This window comes from Oncorhynchus mykiss, chromosome 10, assembly GCF_057628025.1.
Source record: "Oncorhynchus mykiss isolate SJ-2025 chromosome 10, ASM5762802v1, whole genome shotgun sequence".
Classification (NCBI taxonomy): Eukaryota; Metazoa; Chordata; class Actinopteri; order Salmoniformes; family Salmonidae; genus Oncorhynchus; species Oncorhynchus mykiss.
Genome location: NC_143031.1, coordinates 45,465,322 through 45,475,511, shown reverse-complemented (window position 1 = coordinate 45,475,511; position 10,190 = coordinate 45,465,322). Strand labels below are relative to the sequence as shown.

Sequence of the window (10,190 nt, the reverse complement as noted above, 5' to 3'; positions counted from 1 at the left end):
CTAAAACACTTCTGCCACGGTGTTGGCCTCTTGTCCTCAAGCTGTCAACAGCTTCTCACAGGAGTCTGGAGGGCGTTAGGTCAAAATGGATGCTTAGCTTCTCTGATCGTTACTGGAGTGTCTGTGCTAGGGTCAAAGTTGATCATTTTCTTATTTTAGAAATGACGTTCCAAAAATCCATGGACTGCAGCTTGTTGGTTAGTGGTGCATGGTCACGTGGTGTGTGGAGTATTGGGTACGTATACTTTACATAGGGGGAGCTTCTATAGAATGACAGGTGTGCAGCTGTGTTATGCCAAGGGCGTATCCTAGGTTGTAACGGGAGGAGTCTAATCTGTGGCTCATGTCATGATGACATGTGGAGTTTGGTGACAAAAGAGTACCACGTATTTATTTCATCATGCATACATGCACTTATTAATACACAGTAAAAGTTTGCACAGACACTTATTATTTAAAATGAGAAAAAAAAATTAAATCAACTTTATGGAGCTAAAGAATCATGTTCACTGCCACAATTGTTTTGTTTACTTTTACAATCCCTTACAATCATTATGGAAGAGCATCCGACAGCATTGAGGTCATTGGAGAATTTAGTCTGACCACACCTGCACTATAAACATGTCTCCCTCTCGCCTCCTAGTGGACAAAACCTAACACTGAGCTACTGTTGGGAAAAGGCATGGCCTCACTTGCCTGCTGAAGGAAGTGTTTGTGACGATGTGTGGTTGTTTGTAGATGCTGTCTCCTCAGTAGGGCCTTTGTCTTGAGGGTGTCTCCTCTTGGGCAGGATGTTTCTACAGCTGCAGCTACAGGTCCTGCTGCTCACCTCTGAAGGTGTGGAAGGTGACACCATACAGGCTCCACAGTCAGCACCTCCTGACTGGTCCAGACGAGTCCTGACACCATCACACCTGGCCCTTCTCTCCCCTCCCCCTTCTTCCCCCTCCCCAGACTTACACCAGCTCAGCTCTAGGTCAACATTCACACTGCTAAATAAACAAAGTAGGAAATAGTATCCCAGGACTACAACAAAACCAGTTAGAAGTGCAACTGGTTGGAAAAACAGATGTAATTGCCCATATGTTCAATAATAATAATAAGGTCATGTCCAGACATAAAATGGAGTTGATGGTCCTTTATTTGCAAGTGTTGCGTGGTTCACACATACATACCCTGCCCAACTTCCGAAAACATCTGAAACCCTTCCTCTTCAAACGCTCTTAAATAATCCCCCCCCCCCCCCTTCTTTAGCTCTGACTCTACTGATATGTGGTTGTCCCACCTAGCTACCTGTAAGTCACTCTTGACAAGAGCATCTGCTAAATGATTCAAATCTAAATGTGAGGTTCACTGGTTCATCTCATGGATCCACCATGAGGTATTGTAATTACACATTACAATGTAATCAATGTCACTGCGCCGGCCACTCCTGCCTTAACACTACAGATGTGAGTCCAAATGCTGATATGCAGTAAGTGATATAGCTATACAAACAAAAAACTCCCACATGCAAACTATATACAGTACATATAACTCCCCAGTGAGTCCTCTAAAAGCGTGAGCAGCCAGGGCGAGCAGCCTGACCCCAGGGCGCAGTAACCAGCCGGCCCTGCTCTACAGTGTGTCTGCAGGGACAGATTCCAGTTACTGAGCATGGGGGACAGAGGTAGGCGGGGGATGCAATCACAGGCTTGGGCAGTGAAACCATTAACAAGGGCAGGGCCGGCCCTGGGCATAAGTAATAAGCGGTCGATTAGTGACTCCTGACCTAAAAACAGATAAAGACAAAAACACATTAAAAAAATGTGCTGAGAGTAAGTAGAATACATAAGGCGCCATTTTGGAAATTGGTTGTGCATCATCAGTTTCTCTCTTGTTATGTCAGTCACTTACATTCACTCAATTAGCCTATGTCAGCAAAATAAAAATGGATTGGTAAATTAGTTTAACCAGCTATCTAAACCTTGTAGTAATCATGGCCAAATTACCCAGGGGCCCTGTCCTCCAGGGGCCCCCATTGATTTTGTTAGTCACTCTCACTCAGATATCATATTAGCATGACAAAATGCATAGAATTACAGGAAATTCATTTGTCAACTTAAAAAAAAAAATCTCACCTTGGGCCCACAAAAGGCTTGGGCCTGCCCTGACCAAGGGCCATTGTCAGCACTGTTAATTAATATAGCATAATAACCGAGTAATTAAACATATATGTAAAGAGGTTAGTCAAATTCCAAACAAATTGTTGATAAAAGTAAAGACTACCTCTGGTTGGCACCTTCCTCCTGAGGTGAGGGATCCACAGCAACTCCACCACATGACCCAGGAATAGGTGGAACAGAACAGGTAGGACACCTCAAGTGGCATGTGGACACTACCTAAACCCACCAGCAGCCTGAGTGGACCAGAGAGCTCACTAGCTGTCCCAGCCCTATGTCAGAGCCTGAGAGGTGTTCTGTAGCTCAGCACCTGCTCAGTCCAGAGCAGGACCTTCCCCCCTGACCCTGTACTTCAACACAGCCCCTAAATTAAATATTAACTAGAGGAACAAACAAACCCCCCCCCCCCCCGCCAAGCATCTGCTCTCCACGCATCATGCTGGCCGGGTGCTCTGTGCTTACACCCCATGGAGCCTGGGCCTATTCAAGTGTATTGCCTTATTAATTATCAGTGAATTGCAATTAGTTACAAATGGTTCATCAATGCTGAATGCCTAGTGAACTCAGCTGTGTGAGTCAGGGCTTTGGCTCCCAAACTGATTGTTGGACTCAATCATTTGATTCCTCTGATGTTATATAATAACTACACAACAGCCAGCTTCCATCTAGGTATTTGCCGGCACTCGTCATGCGCAAAAGATGCGAGATCAAAATCTGACAATTGTGTGTGTGTGTGTGTGTGTGCGTGCGTGTGTATGTGCGTCCACGTGTATGTGTCTATGAGTGTGCGATCCAGTCTGTCACTCTGACACGTCCCTGAGGCGCTAGCTCTGCTTTCCTCAGCAGTCTTGTCACATCAGTGCCTCTGTTCCCTGAGCTATTGAACCGAACTGTGTGTGAGTGTGAGTGTGAGTGTGTGTGTGTAGCTGTCCTCTGTCTCTGGCGGTTTGTGAATAATTAGTAGAGAAGTGTTCCTGAGTGATAGTAGAACGGCAGGATTGTCTGGCTGTATAACTCCTCTGACTCCTCACTGGGCCCTCACTGGGATGAGTCCATTATATAACGGTCAAATTAGACACACAGCATGGAGACTGTTACTATTACTCCTTTCATGTAACCTGATGAGAGTAGACCAGTATGTGGTCTTTATCATGTGTCCTGGACAGAGAGCCCCAATGCTGTGGGAAGTGCTCAGCTGCTTCCGTGGCCTTGGGCATGTCCGTCGGTGAAACAGTACAGAGGAGAAGTACCAGGACAAACACAAACCAGGTGGTCATTCTCCCAACACCGCAATTTATTGAATCATATTTACACTCTATAGCACAGCCAGAGGGTAATGAGTTACTACTCAAGGCAGCTCAGAAGATTAAATTGAGTTGAAACAGACCAACCCGAAAAGCGACATCGCAGTAAAACAGAACATTTCAAGCAGTTATATTGAAAAATGGCGGAAGACTTGCATACCCAACGGTTTTGAGCAGGTGCCGTACACAAATGTTCATTAGCAAAAAAGACTCCTCTGCACACTAGAAGAAATGCTCCCTAGTGTGTTTATTATAAGAAGAAGGTTTTGACCTTTCATCAGGTCTCAATGGGTTGAATGGCACTATAATAAATACTTGGAAGTGTATATTGTAGTGTGCACTATTTCTTTGCTGACTATAAATGTTCAGTTACACGAGGTAATTAACTTTTACTATGTGGACAGGGTAGGTGAAAACATTTTTGTGTGCATATCAAAGTGATAACACGTTATATCGCCATCTAGTGGTATTGCATGGCATGTGCTCAATTGAGAGGTGGCAGAGCGGCAGTGTTGCAACTAAAATATACACGGAGTATACCAAACATTAGGAACACCTTCCTAACATTGCGATCCACCCTCCCCCTTTTGCCCTCAAAACAGCCTCAATTCGTCAGGGCATGGACTCTACAAGGTGTCGAAAGCGTTACACAGGGATGCTGGCCCACGTTGACTCCAATGCTTCCCAGAGTTGTGTCAAATTGTCTGGATGTCCTTAGAGTGGTGGACCACTCTTGAAACACACAGGGAAACTGTTGAGCTTGAAAATCCCAGCAGCGTTGCAGTTCTTGACACAAACCGGTGCGCCTGGCACCTACTACCATACCCCGTTTAAAGGCACTTACATTTTCTGTCATACCCATTCACCCTCTGAATTGCACACATACAACATTCATGTCTCAATTGTCTCAAGGCTTATAAATCCTTCTTGTGTTCTTTCAAACAAACTTATGGAGGCATGAATTTGTTTTGCAAAGGAGTGATCATAAAACTATTGCAAATTAATCAGGGGTTATAAAAGAGTACATATTTATTGTTATGGGTGTTGATTTAATCTAGGCTGAATGTTAGCTTTACTATGTGAAGTGTATCAACTGGAGCCTGGTAGGAGTGAAACTGTGTCATGGTAAGTCTATTAATGGCTCTGTGCAGGTGTGGGCTAGCCACTGATCTCAGAGATAAGTATATTTTCAGAGTCAATTTCCAGAGGTCCATTTATCCTCCGAAGAAAACCCATTAGAAACAGAGAGCCGTGGAGAGCTGCAACACTGAGTGGTTTATTCTACCTGGCCAGGAGACTCATCAAAGGGTGTGTGCAGCCTCTTCATACCCCACTGTGTCTCTGTGGGGTTCTCTCTACAGGATTAAAGAACAGTACGGACCAATAGGGGGTCACCAGAGGTTAAATAACTAATCTGCGCAGAGTCATCAGTAGAATACTTAAAACGTACAGACATCTGCTCTGAGAATATATTATATACTATATAAATCAAATCAAATGTTATTAGACACATGCGTCGAATACAACAGGTGTAGTAGACCGTGCAGTGAAATGTTTACTTACGAGCCCCTAACCGACAGTGCAGTTAAAAAAATATGGATAAGAATAAGAGAAGAAATAACAATATATACAGGGGGGTGCCGGTACAGAGTCAATGTGCAGGGCCACCGGTTAGTTGAGGTAGTATGTACATGTAGGTAGAGTTAATTAAAGTGACTATGCATAGATGACAACAGAGAGTGGCAGTGGTGTGGAGAGGGGGGGGGGGGCGCAATGTGAATAGTCTGGGTAGCAATTTGACTAGATGTTCAGGAGTCTTATGGCTTGGGGATAGAAGCTGTTTAGAAGCCTCTTGGACCTAGACTTGGCTATCCAGTGCAGCTTGCCGTGTGGTAGCAGAGAGAACAGGGTGACTGGAGTCTGAGAATTTTCAGGGCCTTCCTCTGACACCGCATGGTATAGAGGTCCTGGATGGCAGGAAGCTTGGCCCCAGTGGTGTACTGGGCCGTTCACACTACCCCCTGTAGATTATGGTCTTTAGCTTTGTATGTACAGTTGAAGTCGGAAGTTTACATACAATTTAGCCAAATACATTTAAACTCAGTTTTTCACAATTCCTGACATTTAATCCGAGTAAAAATCCCCTGTTTTAGGTCAGTTAGGATCACCACTTTATTTTAGAATAATAGTAGAGAGAATTATTTATTTCAGCTTTTATTTCTTTCATCACATTCCCAGTGGGTCAGAAGCTTACATACACTCAATTAGTATTTGGTAGCATTGCCTTTAAATTGTTTAACTTGAGTCAAACATTTCGGGTAGCCTTCCACAAACTTCCCACAAAGAGTTGGGTGAACTTTGGAAGTATTCTTGGGGTCATTGTCCATTTGGAAGACCCATTTGCGACCAACCTTTAACTTCCTGACTGATGTCTTGAGATGTTGCTTCAATATATCCACCTAATTTTCCTCCCTAGACTCCATAGACGCCATCTATTTTGTGAAGTACACCAGTCCATCCTGCAGCAAAGCACCCCAATAACATGATGCTGCCACCCCCATGCGTCACGGTTGGGATGGTGTTCTTCGGCTTGTAAGCCTCCCGGTTTTCCCTCCAAACATAACAATGGTCATTATGGCCAAACAGTTCTATTTTTGTTTCATCAGACCAGAGGACATTTCTCCAAAAAGAACGATCTTTGTCCCCATGTGCAGTAGCAAACCGTCATCTGGATTTTTATGGCAGTTTTGGAGCAGTGGCTTCTTCCTTGCTGAGCGGCCTTTCAGGTTATGTCGATATAGGACTTGTTTTACTGTGGATATAGATACTTTTGTACCTTTTTCCTCCAGCATCTTCACAAGGTCCTTTGCTGTTGTTCTGGGATTGATTTGCACTTTTCGCACCAAAGTATGTTCATCTCTAGGAGACAGAACGTGTCTCCTTCCTGAGCGGTATGATGGCTGCGTGGTCCCATAGTGTTTGTACTTGCATACTATTGTTTGTACAGATGAACGTGATACCTTCAGGCGTTTGGAAATTGCTCCCAAGGATGAACCAGACTTGTGGAGGTCTACAGTTTTTTTTCTGAGGTCTTGGCTGATTTCTTTTGATTTTCCCATGATGTCAAGCGAAGAGGCAGTGAGTTTGAAGGCAGGCCTTGAAATACATATACAGTTACACCTTTAATTGACTCAAATGATGTCAATTAGCCTATCAGAAGCTGCTGAAGCCATGACATAATTTTCTGGAATTTTCCAAGCTGTTTCAAGGCACAGTCAACTTAGTGTATGTAAACTTCTGATCCACTGGAATTGTGATACAGTGAATTATAAGTGAAATAATCTGTCTGTAAACAATTGTTGGAAAAATAATTTGCGTCATGCCCAAAGTTGATGTCCTAACCGACTTGCCAAAACGATCGTTTGTTATCAAGAAATAAAGAAATGTGGAGTGGTTGAAAAACGAGTTAATGACTCCAACCTAAGTGTATGTAAACTTCCCACTTCAACTGTCCATGTTAGTAAGTACTGATGAAAATGTAACAAAGTCACCTTGACCACACATTCAGATTCAAAGCAAAAAAAAAAAAAAATGTCTCCTTTGAATGGTCTATAAGGCTGTCTATAAGGCAATATAACATGAAGTTAGTATCATCATGATTAGTATGTATAAGCCCAAGCTATGTGAAGGAGGTGTCTATAGGGTCCATAGGATCTTTACAGAAAAATGAATTGGCTCAACAGAAATGGCTGCATAACTTGCCAAATAAAACATTTATTAGACAACTAGGATAGCATTAAGGTCAACATGTTACAATTTCATGATCACAATATCACCGTCACAGACGGAAAGCATACAGCAATGTGATAGGTGTAGTCACCATGACACAGGGTATAATTAACAATGTATTTGGGTTCTATCTTAAGGCCAAGCTGAGCCATCCTCTCGGCGGACAGTCCACCAGAGAGAAGGATGATTATGAAGTCACCCTCTTCCCTGGTTGTTTACACTTGGCAGTGACTGCTCCATGCCGTCTTCCTCTTCCTCTTATCTGTGGCCTCCAAGCACATCTTACCACACCGTTAGAGCATGTCCAAGTTTGACCGCTAAGTCTGATGAATCCCACTGAGCCCAACAGTCTCACCGGCAATGGTTGGACAGGCTCCTTCTATCTATGCCATAGGTATTTAGGCCTGGGGTGGGGTGGGGTGGGGTGGGGTGATCCTCACCTGTCCATGGAGCTGCATCTGTAGGGGGACAGAACATCACTAGCTCTACCTTACATGTACTCAATTTTACATAGGCTATCTTCTCTACATTTTACAGAGTGGGATGAAATACAACACAAGGCAATATTTATACACAGAAAATCTCATCTTCATGGATAAGCCTTTAAGCCTATTGTTGTCCACTTTTGACCTTGTAAAAAAATTACATGTTCAAATTTACTGAATAAAACAGAGATTATTCAATTAAAAATATCGCACTGTTAACGATGGACTTAACCAAATTGATATGGGAGCTAAAACATCATTGAATGGCATCCGCTGTCATTCAACAAGTAGCCTAAGCACACAATGGAAAACGTCCGGTAGCATCAATTCATAAATGTGTTGGCTAAAAACAAAACATATTACAAGGAATGTCACCAAATGCCACTGTCCAACAAAAGCCATTGCCGCCATAACAAGCCCCGTTAAAATGGCAGCAGTTCGATCAATACCGTTTCCTTACCTTGGACAGTTCTGTTACCTCGATAAGTGACCTTCGCTTGTTTAAATGTAGTCATTGTCGGTGTCTCGGCATATATACCAGAGGATGACGTATAGAATGAGCAGGATGGCGAAGAGAAACAAAGCAATGAATATGGCTTTGGTGACAGGGGACACCGACTGCATGGCAGGGAGGACGGTTGAGCGGAGCTGTGTAGACGGTGGAGCTCTCAGACATCTCTGGTGATCAGGATGCAGGAGGCTTCTCCAGTGCCACAGCGCATCTAATATCAGACGACTGGCAGTGCCCATCAACTTTTCGCAGCAGTGCCAATATAAAAACAAGGTGCTTGATGTATGATATTAAAACTGTAACCAATTGTTTGCCTCCAACTTCAATTAGCTAAGCTACAATGAGGTAGGTAGCATATATCCATCTTCTCAATATTAATACAATATCAAAAATATTCAATGCATCACCCCATTACTTACTTTCTATTACTTAGAATAATTAAAAATATGTATTTTTTTATTTATTTTTATTCACATTGGAATATGGCATACTTTGTACAACGTGCACAGTAAATGAAAAAAATATAATTTACTTATAAAATCTGTTACCAAACTTATCTGTATCTGCACAGTCCTTCCTGTAAATGTGTTTTCATTACATTTTCAGTGGAAATTATGAAAAGTATTCAGACCCCTTGACTTTTTCCCCATCAGTTTGGATGGGGAGTGTCGCTGCACAGCTATTTTCAGGTCTCTCCAGAGATGTTCGATTGGGTTCAAGACCAGGCTTTGGCTGGGCCACTCAAGGTCTTGGCTGTGTGCTTAGGATCGTTGTCCCGTTACAATGTGAACCTTCACCCCCAGTCTGAGGTCCTGTGTGCTCTGGAGCAGGTTTTCATCAAGGATCTCTCTGTACTTTTCTCTGTTCACCTTTCCCTCATTCCTGACTAGTTTCCCAGTCCCTACATCATAATGCTGCCACCACATGCTTCACCGTAGGGATGGTGCCAGGTTTCCTCCAGATGTGAAGCTTGACATTCAGGCCAAAGAGTTCAATCTCGGTTTCATCAGACCAGAGAATGTTGTTTCACATGGTCTGAGAGGTGCACCTTTAGGTGCCTTTTGGCAGACTCCAAGTTGACTGTCATGTGCCTTTTACTGAGGAGTGGCTTCCGTCTGGCCACTCTACAATAAAGGCCTGATTGGTGGAGAGCTGCAGAGATAGTTGTTCTTCTGGAACGTTCTCCCATCTCCACAGAGGAACTCTGGAGCTCACCTCCCTGACAAAGGCCCTTCTCCCCCCATTGCTCAGTTTGTCCGGGCGGCCAGCTCTAGGAAGAGTCTTGGTGGTTCCAAACTTGTTCCATTTAAGAATGATGGAGGCCACTGTATTCTTTGGGACCTTCAATGCTGCAGAAATATTTTGCTACCCTCAGCTCAGTTTCGAGTCTCATAGCAAAGGGTTGAGTTGGCTGGATGTCTTTTGGGTGGTGGACCATTCTTGATACACATGGAAATCTGTTGAGTGGGAAAAACCCAGCAGAGTTGCAGTTCTTGACACAAACAGGTGCGCCTGGCACCTACTACCGTACCCCTATCAAAGGCACTTACATATTTTGTCTTTCCCATTTACCCTCTGAATGGCACACATACAGAATCCATGTCTCAATTGTCTTAAGGTTTAAAAATCGTCTTTTAACCTGTCTCCTCCCCTTCATCTACACTGATTTAAGTGGATTTAACAAGTGACATCAATAAGGGCTCATAGCGTTAACCTGGTCAGTCTATGTCATGGAAAGGGCAGGTGTTCTTCATTTTTTTGTATACACATATTTCTGCTGTTTGGAAGAGAATAGGATGTTATGCAGAAAATGTGTTGGTTGTACAGGATGTTTGTGCACATGGAAGTGAGTGTTTTATGTTTACTATAGGTTAATGAGGCAATACAAATGTGACGTTACTAAAATGAAAGGGCATTTAGTTAAAAGGGCCCACTTTGT

At 43.3% G+C, this 10,190-nt stretch overlaps 1 long non-coding RNA gene across 1 annotated transcript; it reads right to left on the bottom strand.

Moving 5' to 3' along the window:
* Nucleotides 1-7,217: 7,217 nt before the first annotated feature.
* On the bottom strand, nt 7,218-8,454 carry LOC110534924 (uncharacterized). The gene is made up of 2 exons (XR_002475185.3): nt 8,201-8,454; nt 7,218-7,713 (listed from the first exon to the last, which is right to left on the bottom strand). It is a non-coding gene; the product is annotated as an uncharacterized LOC110534924 (long non-coding RNA).
* Between the last annotated feature and the right edge of the window lie 1,736 nt (nt 8,455-10,190).